The 14,406-nt window shown below is 41.8% G+C and overlaps 1 long non-coding RNA gene across 3 annotated transcripts in view; it reads left to right on the plus strand.

The window, feature by feature from the left end:
• The window catches only part of LOC126045253 (uncharacterized), a 95,838-nt gene that overhangs the window by 43,459 nt on the left and 37,973 nt on the right, over window positions 1-14,406 (plus strand). Inside the window, exon 6 of one of the 3 annotated variants that reach the window (XR_007508011.1) lies at window positions 11,045-11,645. The exons of the other annotated variants lie outside the window; for them this stretch is intronic. This is a non-coding gene — a long non-coding RNA (uncharacterized LOC126045253). Of the gene's footprint in view, window positions 1-11,044; window positions 11,646-14,406 lie in introns of those variants that run through there. 3 annotated transcript variants of the gene reach the window in all.

Genomic DNA, 14,406 nt, shown 5'->3' on the forward strand with positions numbered 1-14,406 from the left:
ATAGTAAAATGGAAATGAAGGACAAATGGTCAAATGTGTCTATTTAACAAATCATTTAATGATTGTGATAAAATTTTTTCCTGGTGTGGTATTAGTTGCTTTAGTTGCCATACAAAGTCATTAGAGAAATGCTTAAAATCAAATTGCTTGCCTCAAAATGTAGGGGAATAAAGGTGAAATTGCAGTTGCTTGTGGAAGAGCCAGCTAGAACGCTGATAAAATGTGTGCTTAAAGATGATTGCCTGAAATACACGTTCTGACTTATACTCTGACTCTGGCTTCTGGGGACAGAGAAACAGAGACTTCTCCATGGGACTGCAGAAGACCAAGCTGCTGAATAACTATTAGGGTTAGTGAGGTTCACTAGAAGTAGCCCTCAACAGAGGTTTACCAGCTTTCATTTCATATATTCAGCACATCACTAGAGAGCTCTATCTTCTGCACATTAAGATTGATCATACTGGGCTTTTTCCTTTGCACATATTTCTCCTGTCTGGAGTACAGATGTAGGTGAAGGCGTTATACTTGTAAATCAATGAGAGACATAATTATTTTCCCTTTTATATATTAAATGGACTTCTTCTCTCAAGTCATACGTCGTAGAGAAGAGCAATTCATTGCAGAGTAACATATACCTCTACTGTAGTTTACCTACAGAGTTACCTGATGGATCTGGCATGGAATTAAAATATAATTTCAGAGTTGCACAGCTGAAATCTGAACAGAACATTATGGACTAAACTCTGTCAATCACTAGTCGCGTTGATTCTGAGGGATGCAGGGTTAGACAATTGCAATAACTTCATTTTTTGTTCAAAGTAGAAGTTATATTGCCAAATCATCTTTTCTAGAGGTAGAGAGTTTGGGAGAAAGAACTAGAAATGGGTGGCATCTTGCAGGCATAGGGCCTTATGCTGAAATTTCTTTCATGTGCGCGTGACAAATTCAATGTAAATGACCGATCAATCTGCCTGTAAATGAAAAGTTAGTTTTACACCTTGTTTTATGAAAACAGATTTCAGGGTCCACTTTTCATCTGAGTGGTGACAGCCTGCCTTTTATACACAGCTGTATTATATGTGATCCCAGTATAGCGACATATTTTGGTGGATCACAAAACCTTCAGCCCTCAATAGCAACAGTTACACTAAATGCAAACCCACATCTTGCCCACAACACGGGCTATCGCATTCCCACCAGACTTACTCTCTGTCCCACTCTATTCAAAGTCTCACATCCTGACCTTCCAGGAGCTCAGTCCCCTGAGCTGAGGGAGACCCCAACACAAAATACTCCAAAATTGATACTACGTGATTGGTATCCCCACTCTCATAGCTCAGTGGAGGCGTCGAGCAAGATGCTCCGTCATACAGAAGACATGACTTGTGAGGGAGTGGGTAAGGGCAGTCTCAAGGCACTGAGGTCAAAGTCTGCAGGAAATAAGAACGACTGCACAGGACACCTCCATTTCAAGTGCAAAGCTCGATTCTTTGTTCTTGTCTTACTAATGGGAACAAACAGCACACAGAAAGGAGAGCTAGCAAGAGAAAAAGAAAAACTGCACTGTCTAGTGGGTTATTAGTAGACCATCACACGTGACATTGATGCCTGCTATAAGAAACTGAAAAGATGTTTTCAGCATCCAGAAGATCAAATGGACTTAGATTTAACCCTTCTCCGGTGCATTATGTTGTTATAGGAGATAATTTGAAAATTATGGTTTGACAATTGAAGAATTGTCAGACTGTGTTGGAGAAAGCTTCGTTAAATCAGTGGCCTTATGAACTGAAGACCAAACTTCTCTTTTAATGACAGCTGTCTTTTTGAGCTACATCTGCTGCCATGGAACAGACGGAATTGAATTTTTAAAGTCACGGGACTTTGCCTCAATCTCTGCCTACTGCATGACTGAGTAGAGCTGGAGAAGAGTAAAATTAACACTGCTTTAATCTTGGGGGTAAAAGTAAGTAGCTAAAATACTCAAAGCATATTGGGAGTGAGAAGTTTTATTGAAAGCAAAAAGCATACCGTCACTGTGAGATTGAAGAGTTTCAAGGGACTACTGATATGTCAACCAGAGTTTCTAAATGCTGCCTACACAGTTAAAAAGCATCACTTTTGCCTCAGAGGACTAGCCCATCATGGCAATTAACTCAGTATGAGAGGACAAGATTCTGACATAAATATAAGGACATAAAAAGCCTCAGTTCCAGACTGTCATGAAGGAACAAGAAGGGTGGGATTCAGTTCAAACTCAAGACACTTTAATTTAGCTGTCCATGTCCAAAACACCTTAATTCAGAAGTCTACGTGTAAGTCGGTTGTCTAAGCTGTTACAGCCAGTGAAAAGCTTTGCAGCTGGTGAAGCCTAGCGAGTGAGTCCTCTGACCAGCTACCTGGGATGATTCAGTTGCCTGAACTACCGCCAAGTGAGATGCCCCAGGTACCGTGGTTTAACCCCAGCCAGCAGCTAAGCACCACGCAGCCGCTCACTCACTCCCCCCCATCCAGTGGGATGGGGGAGAGAATCAGAAAAAAAAAGTAAAACTCATGGGTTGAGATAAGAACAGTTTAATAGAACAGAAAAGAAGAAACTAATCATGATGATAATAATAAAATAGGAGCAAAAATAATAAAAGGATTAAGAACAAACAAAACAAGTGATGCACAATGCAATTGCTCACCACGTACCAAATGATGGCCAGTCAGTTCCTGAGCAGCAATACCGCCCCCAGGCCAACTTCCCCCAGTTTATATACTGGACATGACATCACACGGTATGCAATACCCCTTTGGCCAGTTTGGGTCAGGTGCCCTGGCTGTGTCCCCTCCCAACTCCTTGTGCCCCTCCAGCCTTCTCGCTGGCTGGGCATCAGAAGCTGAAAAATCCTTGACGTACTTAGTCTAAACACTACTTGGCAACAACTGAAAACATCCGTGTGTTGTCAACATTCTTCTCATACTGAACCCAAAACACAGCACTCTACCAGATGCTGGGAAGAAAGTTAACTCTATCCCAGCCCAAACCAGGACACGCAGGGTATCCAAGATAACCCTATGGGGCTGGCAGATATCACACGGGACCTAGGGGAGATCTTTGGGACTGGTAGATGGACACCAGGCAGGACACACAAGAGCATTTCAAATGGCCCTAGACACCCTTGTTGAGACACCTGCATCCGTCCAGGAGAGATGTCCTGCAGATCTCTGATAACTTTAGTATGCATTTGAAGCTGATGTGCCATCATTCATCAGGTTGTTGAAAAAACAGAGCCAATCATGAGGTTCTGTGGGCTCCTGAAATTTGCTGTCATGTGTGCCACCGATAAACTATGCAATCTGGGGCAAGAATAGGCGACCAGTAGAAAGCGGTAGGCACTGGCAGAAGTCTGTATCTGTCTGAGGTAGAGGACAGTATCAAGAAACTAATATTTTTGGAAGAAAAGAAGCCCTGGTGCTGGTATAAATTACATACCAAATGGGAATTTTAATAGTGGTGCTGAAAATGCAAAGATGCTAAAAAATTTTGTACAGACTGTTCAGAAAGAACAGGGTGAGGTCTTTGAATTATGTAGCGTATGTTGCTGAAGTATGTCACATTCCCTTATTTAATGGATGATAGATGACAAATATTTCTATAACTGTCAGTGCCGCACTACTTGCAATCAGGAGATGGTAACTGTATTTTACATTTGTCAGCAATGTAATTTCCCACTAAATCTTGCAATATCAGTTGGAATGTGCAAGATCCTGAAAGTACTTCTTGTGTGCCAATATTCCAAAGTGCAGCGGGCTGACCTGAAAGTTGTACAGCCATTTAAGTACATCTGCTACAGGCAAAGTAAGAGACCAGCTAACCCAGGAATAAGTACATAGAGAATTAAGGCATAGGAGTGTAAATAATTAATGACAGTGAATATATGTGAAGGATCTAGCTGTTATCAGACAACTCTGATTTCATTTTTTATGAGATTACAAGTTCTCTTGGCAATGGTAATTGCAAAGACATGGTATTATTCAGACCTCTACAAAGTGTTTGATTTATTATCACGCAATATGGTGATCAACAAAGGAGCTCCCTAGGGTATCAGTAAAGTACATATTGAGTAGCTTAATACCTGACTGTCTCAAAGATCTCAAAAAAATTATTGTTGTCAGGGGTCTTTATCAGAGAGTGTTACTTCTAGGAGCTTCTGTAGAGTTTGGTGACAAATTTCATGATGTTCAATAGTCTCCTGTTTAGGAAGCTAATACAAAATCCCTAGTGATGCAATAATAAATACTGTCGAGAATAATAGGACTGCCAAAACCAGAGAGAGGTTCATCTCATGGTATGGTAGGCTAAAACCTAGCCAAACCAAATTATCCATTTAAAAGCAGGCAATGCAGACTGTTCTTGCAGAAAGAAGTTCTGTACCCTGGAAAGCACTGACTGAAAATAGCATTGGCTTCTAAGGGAAAATGAACTAGCATGAGCTCCTGTATGATACAGAGGCAAAAAGTGCTAATTCAATTCTTGTCAGTATAAACAACAGAATAGTGAGTAGGAGGAGGAAATTGACTTTTCTTTCTGTGTGACATTATTGGGACTGATGTAGAATAATGTATACAGTCCTGATGTCAACATTTTAAAAGGGATGTTGAAGTACTACAGAGGATATAGAAATAAGCCACAGATATGTTTTGATGGCTGGAAGGGGATAAAAAAAGAGAGAACAGTGAGAGCTCAATCTGTTTATCTTATCAAACAGATCAAAAGACAGCTTGATCATAGCATGTAAGAACCTTCATGGGGAGTAAATACCAGTTACTGAACGGCTCTTTAATCTAGCAGAGAAAAGCACATCAAGAACTACTGGCTGGAAGTGAAGCCAAATTCAAATGAGAAATTAGACACAAACTTCTAACAGGGAGGGTGATTAGCCACTGGGTACAAAGGAGCTGATAAATCCTCTGTCACCTCATTTTCTGCAGTCAAGGATAGATGCCCTTCTCAAGGCGTATGTTTAATCAGACCCAAGTGATCTGGTTTAGTATGGAGGTAATGGTGTTAAAGCTACTGGCTCGGGAAACGGGTCACGGTAGAAGATCAGATGGTCTCGTCCAACCTTGATCATTGTACGTCTTCCAGTACCGAGTCCAACCCTGCTCTTAATTCTTCTCTGATTTCCTCTATAAACCACGGTGAGGTTCATTCTAGTGTGGTTAACAGATATCTGGGGTTAACACATCCTCCTACCGAAAGAGCAGAGAAACTCAACTCAGGGATATACAGAAGAAAGGCAGTCTTCACCCAGCAAGGAGGGTTTATTGCCTGTTTATTAACAGTCTGCTCATTTCCGCATGCCCCAGGACACAGCTTTTGCAAGCCCGAAGTGAGGAATATAAACATGTAGATTTGAAAAACTGGCATGAATAAAATGAACATGTTAATTGTATTGTGACAGTTATCTAGCTTTTCATTGCGAGAGAGTTCCAGAGCTCTTTATATGATCTCATGACCAATAATACAGAAATTAATTCTAGGTCAGGTTCTGACTTTTTTACCAATATTCAGTATACTTTCCTCTGTACATAGTTCAACCAAATGAAAGGGAATATTTGCATAATGTGATAGCTTCCGTGCAGTTATAGCAATATGAGGCTTTAAAACCCATGGCTTGTGCTGTCTTGGGCTATTTCTGTACCCTCTAAGTGTTGAAGAAGATAAAAGTTTGACAAGAAAACAACTTTTAGAGTAACTTTCATAGCCCTGATATCCCCTTCTGCTCAGCATAAGAGTTCTTCCTCTCCACTTAATGGGGTGCCTGAATTCCTGGGGTAGAAGGAGAGGAAGCACAGGTGAGTCATAGGCATAGTTTGCCCCCTTGAAACAAATGAAGTTGTCCTTCCTCCGAGAAAGAAAGCCCTCGTGAGTACGGCTATGTGATAGCCCCCCAACACATAATCTCAATCTGGAATGCGTATCACGAAAGAGCAAACTGTTTTGATTTCCTGGGGCAATTTGTAATCTGTTTATTCAGAATAAAAACTTCCTAAATTAACATCCGACAGATGTTACTCTCAAAAATGTTTTATTAAGTCCCAGCACCTCGAAAATATTCCCACTGAGTCTTCCTCACAGCAACACAAACTTTGACACCTTGTTGGATAAAGTGCCTACAGCAAGAGGAAAGCAGATGTGCCAAGTCAGCTAAAGCTCAATGCGCAAAGCAAAAGGGCAACTGTTGGCAAGTACGCGAATACAGTATCTGTTAAATATACCCTCTTAGGCTTGCTTGCATGCAAGGTGATACATCCTCAGCACTGCCTTCCTGATTAGGAGCCCTCCAAAGCATTGCTTCAGACTACAAAATCTCTTTCTTATGCAACACTGAATCTTAATGCGGCGGCTTTGTGATTTGAACAGCTTTGGATCTTCATGACTAACATACAACGCAAAAGCAGATTACTTACCTCAGGGCACATTGAAAAGATTGCTTGCTTATATGGTCTGAATCAATACCGTAGCACAAATTAGCATGAATCTCAAAACAGTAAAAAAAAAAAAGCCCACACTTACAGTATTGCAAGGGTTATTTAGTATTAGTGAAGAGAAGCGGGATAGATTGTGGCATTTTCTTGGGCTCAATATTGAATATTCATTGAATCAGATAGGCACACATCCAACACAACTTTTAGGCATATGGTTAATTGACAAGTATTTTACTGGACAAGAGTATCATAGGATTTAGGGATTAAAAGGATTTACTAGATTATCATGTTCACACAGTTCCCTTTTCTTTTGGAGTGCCAGGATAAGGAACTCACAATTATTGTCTGCATTTTCCCGATGTGCTGCCTAGGCAATATCTGTATTACTAAACAATAAAACTTACACTGCTTTCTCTAGGACATTATTCCTCAGTCTAATGAACTTCACCATTAAAACATTTTTTCCCCACTTGTCCCAAATTCTATTTTTCTAGTTTCATAGTACCAAGTGCTGAATGCCAACAAAATAATAATGAACACCGCATAAAAAATAGTGAGGATTAAGTTGCAATACTTCTGCAATGCATGTGGTTCCATTTTAACTACCAGTTGTTAGCAACACTGTGAGGAATTGTGTAATTATATTTCTGCCCACTTAGTTAAAAGTTTCCTCTGTTGTGGTCTAGTCGACGTGCTGATTTATTGATGGGTGAAAGGGAGAATAACCCAATCAGGTCAGCTAGCACATTCCAGTGGGAGGAGGTCAGTAGAACATCTGCTTTGCAATTTGCAGTTGTCTACTTATTCATGTGCAAATTTCTGTTGTCCTGGGAATAGTTCAATCATATAATATGCAGACTTCTAATAAAAGGAAGAAATCTGGTTTTATTGAGTCCTCAGAAAGTTATTTTTTGCTTCACTTAGGCTGAGAATTCTTAATTTTCCTCCACAATATGGAAGTAAGTTTGTCATGTCAGATTTACTGAAAAGATTCTTGTGTGCCTAAAGAATTATCTCCTGTTATTGCATGATTACAGATTTTTTTTTTTCTGTTTCTTTTCTGTTAATTACTCATTGAAATTAATTGGTTGACAGCTGTTACTCAAGTTGTGGCTGTGAATGGGCCTGAATCATAACCTAGATCAGAGCATCCTTAAATGGCAAGAAATCTTGGATGTACACACAGATCTCACAAGCAGCCTTTCTCTGTAGGGAAAGGTAATACAGTAAACCACTGTTCATTCTCTCCCAGCTCCAAAAGCCTCCAAATGCCTGAGCAAGCCCTATCTGAACTTGCATTTTCCAGTTCATGACCCTTTGCAGCTCTAATAATAGGATGTGCACATCTATTACAGCTGCAGTAATAGGGCCACACAACATAACATTGGCCATTTAGAATGAGGCAAATCAGCTGTCTCATTCCAGATACCGCCTGTGGCACTGACAATTATTAGATGCTTGTGCAAAAGCAGGGGGAAAAAACAACAGTACATCACAGAAAATTCGTTCTTTGTTAAATGACACATATCACACGGGACCGATGGGAGACCTTTGGGACTGGCAGGTGGGTGCCCGGCAGGACACACAAGGACATTTGGAATGGCACTAGACCCCCGTGTTAGGAAAAAAGAGTTCCTCCGGGAGGGATGTCCTGCTGTGTGAGCTGGGTCTCTCCCTTGGCTCTGCGGATGGTACTGAACGGAGGTGGGTTTTGAGGGTGGTCGAGCACCCGCACAGGTTGCCCGGGGAGGTTGTCCCATCTTCGCCTTTGCCGATACTCAGAATCCGACTGTCCACGGCCCTGAGCAACCTGCTGCAGCTGACCCTGCTCTGAGCAGGGGGTCGGGCTGGATGATCTCCAGAGGTGCCCGCCAGCTTCAGCGGTGCTGTGATTCTGTAATTCCATGAGCTAGCTGTTTACGCTCTTGTTAGAGTCAATGGAGACCAAGGTAACAATTCAGTTGCCTAAAACCCGGGAGTCTGTAGCGCTTTGACGTGCTCTCGGGTACCCTGCCTGGCCTCCAGCTGCCTGTTTTGAAGGCTGTGGGTCATCTGAAGGTCTTCTGCCATATCTGCCACAGGGAGGCAGGTCCAGCTAGGTGTCTCAGATACCTGAGGTCATCCCAAGAGGCACTGAAATTCCTAGGTTTAGCCTCATGACTTGAACCCATAGTCAATGAATTCAAGAGGATGATTTGGCTTAATCAAAGTAGGTCAACTGCCTGAAAGACTCGCTCTCCACTGACTCTTGGATATCTGCCTATCAAAACTACAGTTGGGTGTCTTAGTCTTGAGCTGAGTCCCAAGTGAAGTTGCAAATTAAAAAACGAACGGAACAGGGGAGGCAAAAAGCTGCCTATGTGTCCCCCGGTACCCAGCAAGTTTTTCCCTGTGAAGAGCTTTTTTCCCCTTCAGCACTTCGTGCTTCTCTCCCTGTCGTATTTACTTCCACAGACACTGAGCAGCTTCTCCGCTGGTGGAAACTGTCGCAGGTCCGTCCAGCGTGAATCACCAGCACCAGCACGTGCCTTACCTAAAGCTAGCCTGTTGGTTGCCTGGGCTCTCAGATAAGAGGGATTTCTACAGGACCCATCTTTCTGTAGGTTTTCTGTGTTTTATGAGGGCACAGGCAGGATTAGGGGATCAGATAACAGCACATCCTGCAGTAAAATGGACTCTGATAACTTGTCTAAAAACATTCAGATTTTCATCTCTCGGCTCTCTCTGTCATCCTGAACTTGAATTTAATTACAGCTATCTCCTCTGGCTGGCTGCCCATGCATTATTATCCTGTATATCATCCACTATTTGACATTTATTTGTTCAAAATGAAAATGACCTTTGCTCCTGGAAGATAATAAATTATTTTTAGAATTATAGTAATTCCCTGTCACTTGAAATAATGCTCACCCAGAAAGACATGTTAGCACCAAAGGCAGGAGAAATAAAAGCAAGAGCTTCAGATATGCGAGCAAGCAAGATGGATAGATGCTGTGTATCGGTGGCTTGCCACTAGTTCTTTAACTGTGCAAATATATTTAATATTTACAATATCTTTTAGTAAAAAGATTTATGTTTTATTATATATGAAAGCTCTCCTCTTGAATCTTCAGGAGAAAAATAACCCAGGGCCCACAGCTTTATCCTGACGAAGAGTGTTTACTAACTTGAAAGACTTTCACGTTAGAGGTACCCGGTCCCTTTCTCTTCACCCAGCAGCTCTGTAGCTCACTTTCTGCAAGTGGGTCTTTGGGCAGGAGATGGGGCCAGAAGGAAGCCTTAGTTCACTCGCTCACAAGATGCATTTGCTGAGGGTCTCTAACTCATTTCAATACTGAATACCAGAGCCAGCCTACACAGAAACAGGAGCTTTACAGATTTTTTTTTCCCTCCCTGTTTGAGAAGCAAAATTCCCCTAATGCTCCACAAACCTCTTTAATATTCAATATCTGCCCAGTTCCCATTGTTATTCTTTTACGAGCTGTGTCACTGACGCCGTACATGACCTGCAGAGCAGTTGGCCAGCTTGCAGAAATTCGGGAGGGCTGAGAAGACTTGCTAAGGCACACAACCAGGTGCCCTTAACTGTTGTCATTTTCTTGCAAAGTAACGCGTGTCAATGTAAGTGGGACATTTCATTGTAATGAACGCTCACCAAACGCGCCTGAGGTGACTAGAAATATGAAAATAACCCAAATCAGAGGTGGATTATTAAAGACTCTCATTCCCTATTCATCACTAAGTATAAGCACGCAGCCTTTAAGACCAGCTTTCCCGTGTCCCTGGCTGGGAATCAGTCTTTTCACAATGGTCTGCCTAAGCAGCGAAGTACTTGCATCCCACCTGTTAAAATGGCATAATGCCAGCCCAAAAGGTATTTATCACATCGACTGTGAATTCCAGTTTAGAAGAACGTCCAAATTTTCTTCTCCTGTCTAAGTGGGAAAACCAAGCCTCAAAAATGTTTGATTTTCAAAGCGCTCAAAAACTTACGAGGTAGATTGGTGATAAATCCTCTCTTTGCATGGGGTCCCATGATAAATCGTAAATGCTGAAGCCAAGTGGCTCAGCTGTTTCTGAGCCTTTCTGGATCATGCTCAGAGGCAAATCAGGAAGAAGAGGGGAAAACTGCACACAGAAACTCTTAAAAAAATGCAGGCTTAATAGTACATGCCATTGAAGGGGTTTAAGCACAGCTTCCTAAGCACTTACTGCAGGACATATATAAGGTGAAGATTTGAAGGTTTTTACTCAAAATATCCCTGGGGCAACAAGGAAAGCTATTTCTTGATGGACCAAAAAATAAGTCAGACGGGGCTGAGAAAACAGAAGTGGGTGAGGAAGCTCAGCATTCCCTGAACCTGGAGCAGAACAGAGGTGAGGGCAGCTTTCTACCTGTGCAAAATCTGGAGGGGAATGAGGTCCAGCAGCAGCAGCAGACAGCTTTAACCTTCTCTTCCAGCTTTGGCACAGCGCAGGTCATTTTGGCTTATGTACAAAACACAGACTGTACGGGTGGAGATATTATTTTCCTAATGCCATGCAACAAATATTTTTTCCTTTCATCCAGAAGACGCTTCTGACCACTCCCAAGATATTTCGAGCTGTGCATGTGGATGACAGAGAAATGGAGCACTCTGGATGAACTTCCCCAGTGCTGAGGAGCTGCACAAAGCTTTTATTCCATCAAAGTCCCGCTTTAACATGCAAAATAGGATTTACACAGTGCTCAAGAGCTATTTGCAATTAACACTTTTTTTCCTCTTCTCTGTTTCCGTACCAACTGGTGTATCCAGCTCTTTTTAATTGAGAATAAAGACAATAGCTTCAACAAAAAAGGTAGAAAATGAGCACTCTGGCTCCCACAGAAGCAAGAGCTGGCAGTCTCAGTAAGGTATACCAGACTAAAAATTTAGCTGATGTCAGGCTCACAGGCCCCCTAAGGTCAGATGGGGCCAGATCCAGGGGCTCTGAGGTAGACAGCAAGGGCAGACCCTGGGAGCGTGGAGAAGCACACAGAAAACCGCTGAAGCCTGGACAAAACCCAAAAGCCTGGTTTTCTTTAGTCTCGTCCCAAGCGCAGCAGCGGAGGGCTGAGAGCCCTCTCTGTTTTCTCAGCCTGTCAGGGAAATTGGGGTAAGCTCACTGATAGCTGAATCCTTTTTTCAGAGTTGGGGGAGACAGTTCTAGGAAGGCAGCTCTGGAGCAGGTTTTTTCCCAGGCTGAAGGGAATGAGCTGGGATCATTCCAGCCTTGCCTCATAACTCCCCGAGGGCACCGGCAAATAAACATCCCACAGAGACCCCTGAGAAGTAAAGGGTGTATATCTTGTAAGCATGTTTCCTTCAAATTTGATTTATTTGAAGCGACTTTGGATGAGAATAATTTAAAGGTCTAGCTATGAGAAGCCAGCTCTGGGTTGTTGCCTGCTAGCAGGTTCAGCCAGTCCATTTTTATACCACTGAGGTGAGGAATCACTTTCCGTGCCTGTCCTTTACTCCTCCTTTTTCAGTATGTGTCTATAAGCAGTATTTTTGTTCCTGCTAATACCAATGAACAGATTCCCAAGCACGAGATCCTGGAAAAACTGAACTTATAATTAGATGACAGAATTATGTGGATCCATGTAAAGAGTTTGCTTGGGAGAAACAAACTGGTTCAGGAATAGTGATTAAATTACTAAAACGGCAGTATAGACATCTAATAATTCATATGACAGATTATAGTTAGTCTAAATTATTATTTCTGTATTTGATGTTTACTCATTTTGTTTCTCCGTACACTGTCTATTTCTACTAAACCTGTCTAATAATCTTCTGAGCCATTCTGGTTCAGAACCATTTCTGGGAAGTTTTTTATTTCCTAAGTCAATAGTATCTAAAAAATCTGACATGCATTTGTTTTTTAAAATGGCACTGTAACTCCACCACTCAGAATACCTAAAAAGCTTCTGATGTGTTACAGTAGGAACAGTTCATGCTTGCATAAATTGTTAGTTTTATGCGGAGAGTTTCCTTGGAGAATCTCACAAGCAAGGAGTAGCCTGGCTGTAATTTTGCATTATACTTCCACAATATGCTCTGTCCTTTCTCTTGAAAACATTTCCACTCTTGCTTCTTGGTATATTGATGCCTGTTAACAATAACAGATGATAAATCACTGCTTTATTGACTGGCAAGCCCAAAATCCAACGAAGCACTGCAATACCAGGATTATGTGAAAGTCAGCATGTTTGGACCAGCCATGGGAGCTAACCTGAATACGCTAGACATCCATAGCAGTTGAATCACAGCTTTAAAAACGAAAGACAGTGCTTCAGAGACATTAGTTCTTTGAGAAAAGAAGATTTCAGGATCTGTTCCATACATCCTCAAACTTTGCCTCCGGGAAAAGCAGAATTGAGCAAAGAATCAGATTAGCAGCACCAATAAGGCTAGAATAAGGCTTCCAGCTTCATTTTATAAGCACCCTTCCCCAACATTAACCTCAATCTACCCCAAATCCTTTATCAGACCCAGCACAATAGATCTTGTTCTCATCTTTCCAACTTCCAGCCAGCCCCTACGATAATTCCATATTCTCCCCCCTCTTACTGCACTTTCATCTCCTTTCCATTTTTACTTTCTCTCCATGCTTCAGCACTCCCCAACCCACCTGTAATTCTCCCAGTCCCCGCTACATTCAACCCATAGACTTCTTCAGTTTTACCTGTTCCCAGAATTATGTAGAGGTGAGTAAAAACTCAATGACTGGTGTGATGGTGCTGGAGGTACCATGTACTGGTGGGATGGTTGGTTCCAGGCAGAAGGGGTCACATGTGAATTCTTCATCTTTTACCCCGAGAGTGGACGTGACTAAATGGTGACCCTCACTTATCCAGCCATCAATGCCTACGAAGATCTGAAAAACTTGATAGCTTTGACACGTCAAACTTGCTGTCAAATTAGGTAGGAATTGGCCAGTGGGTTCACTAAGTCTGAATTGGCAGAAACAGAAGCAGACAAACGAAGTAAACATACACATTTTATCATCAGGAAATAGGGGTGAAAGACATGTAAAAGAGTCCATCTTTAAGAGCACTATTTTCCTCATGAAAAGGATCAGCTGCGCCCACAGTAATGGGAAGGAGCGGACATCAGATAGTCTAACTTCCAGAAGTAGTACCCTAATATCAGTCACAAAACTGACAGTCAGAAAATGGCCATAAAGTAAATCAGACAACTATTAAGGTGAAAATCACTCCCTACAAAATAAACCTGACTCTTATTAATGTAGAAACACCACATCAAAATATATATACTTTTTTTTTTTTTACTATCTTCTTGGTCCTTTAGAACATCATTGTTTTAAATACAGGTTAGGAATATCAGACATTCATTAGGAGTATCATCACTGAGTTGCTTGTAAGTTTTATTATTCAGATCTATTCTGTTATTTTTAATGGCTATCTGTCTGCTGTGTATCAGAAAACACTTCTGCAAATGCAGAGCAACAGATTTGCTTTTACTTGTGCAAAGTTGAAAGGAAGCAAGTCGCTTCTTCACATGGCTTCTCTGCCTGAAAAACTGATTGGAAATAGAGGAAGTAATGTGTTGCAGAGGAGAAGCCATAAACCGTGGATGTGAGTTATATTAAGAGCTCACAGACTACCATTAATCATTTTCCATCACACATTCTCCATTAAAGCCAGGGGCATAAGGAGACCTGAGCATCCCCTCCTTTCATGATATATAATGCCGTGACTTCACAGGAATTAGCCCCAGCAGGTATCTGCCGGAGAGGTAGAGAATCACATCTCAAGGCAGCAACTTTATCTCATGTATAATGACAGAAAAGCACAAAGAAAAGTACTTAGTAGAAAATTTGTGCTGGTCTTCAGCGTCATCCTGGCTTTACTTTGGAAGTGCTGCTTTGTGCCTGAGGGATGAGTCG

The sequence above is a fragment of the Accipiter gentilis genome, chromosome 13 (genome assembly GCF_929443795.1).
Source record: "Accipiter gentilis chromosome 13, bAccGen1.1, whole genome shotgun sequence".
Classification (NCBI taxonomy): Eukaryota; Metazoa; Chordata; class Aves; order Accipitriformes; family Accipitridae; genus Astur; species Astur gentilis.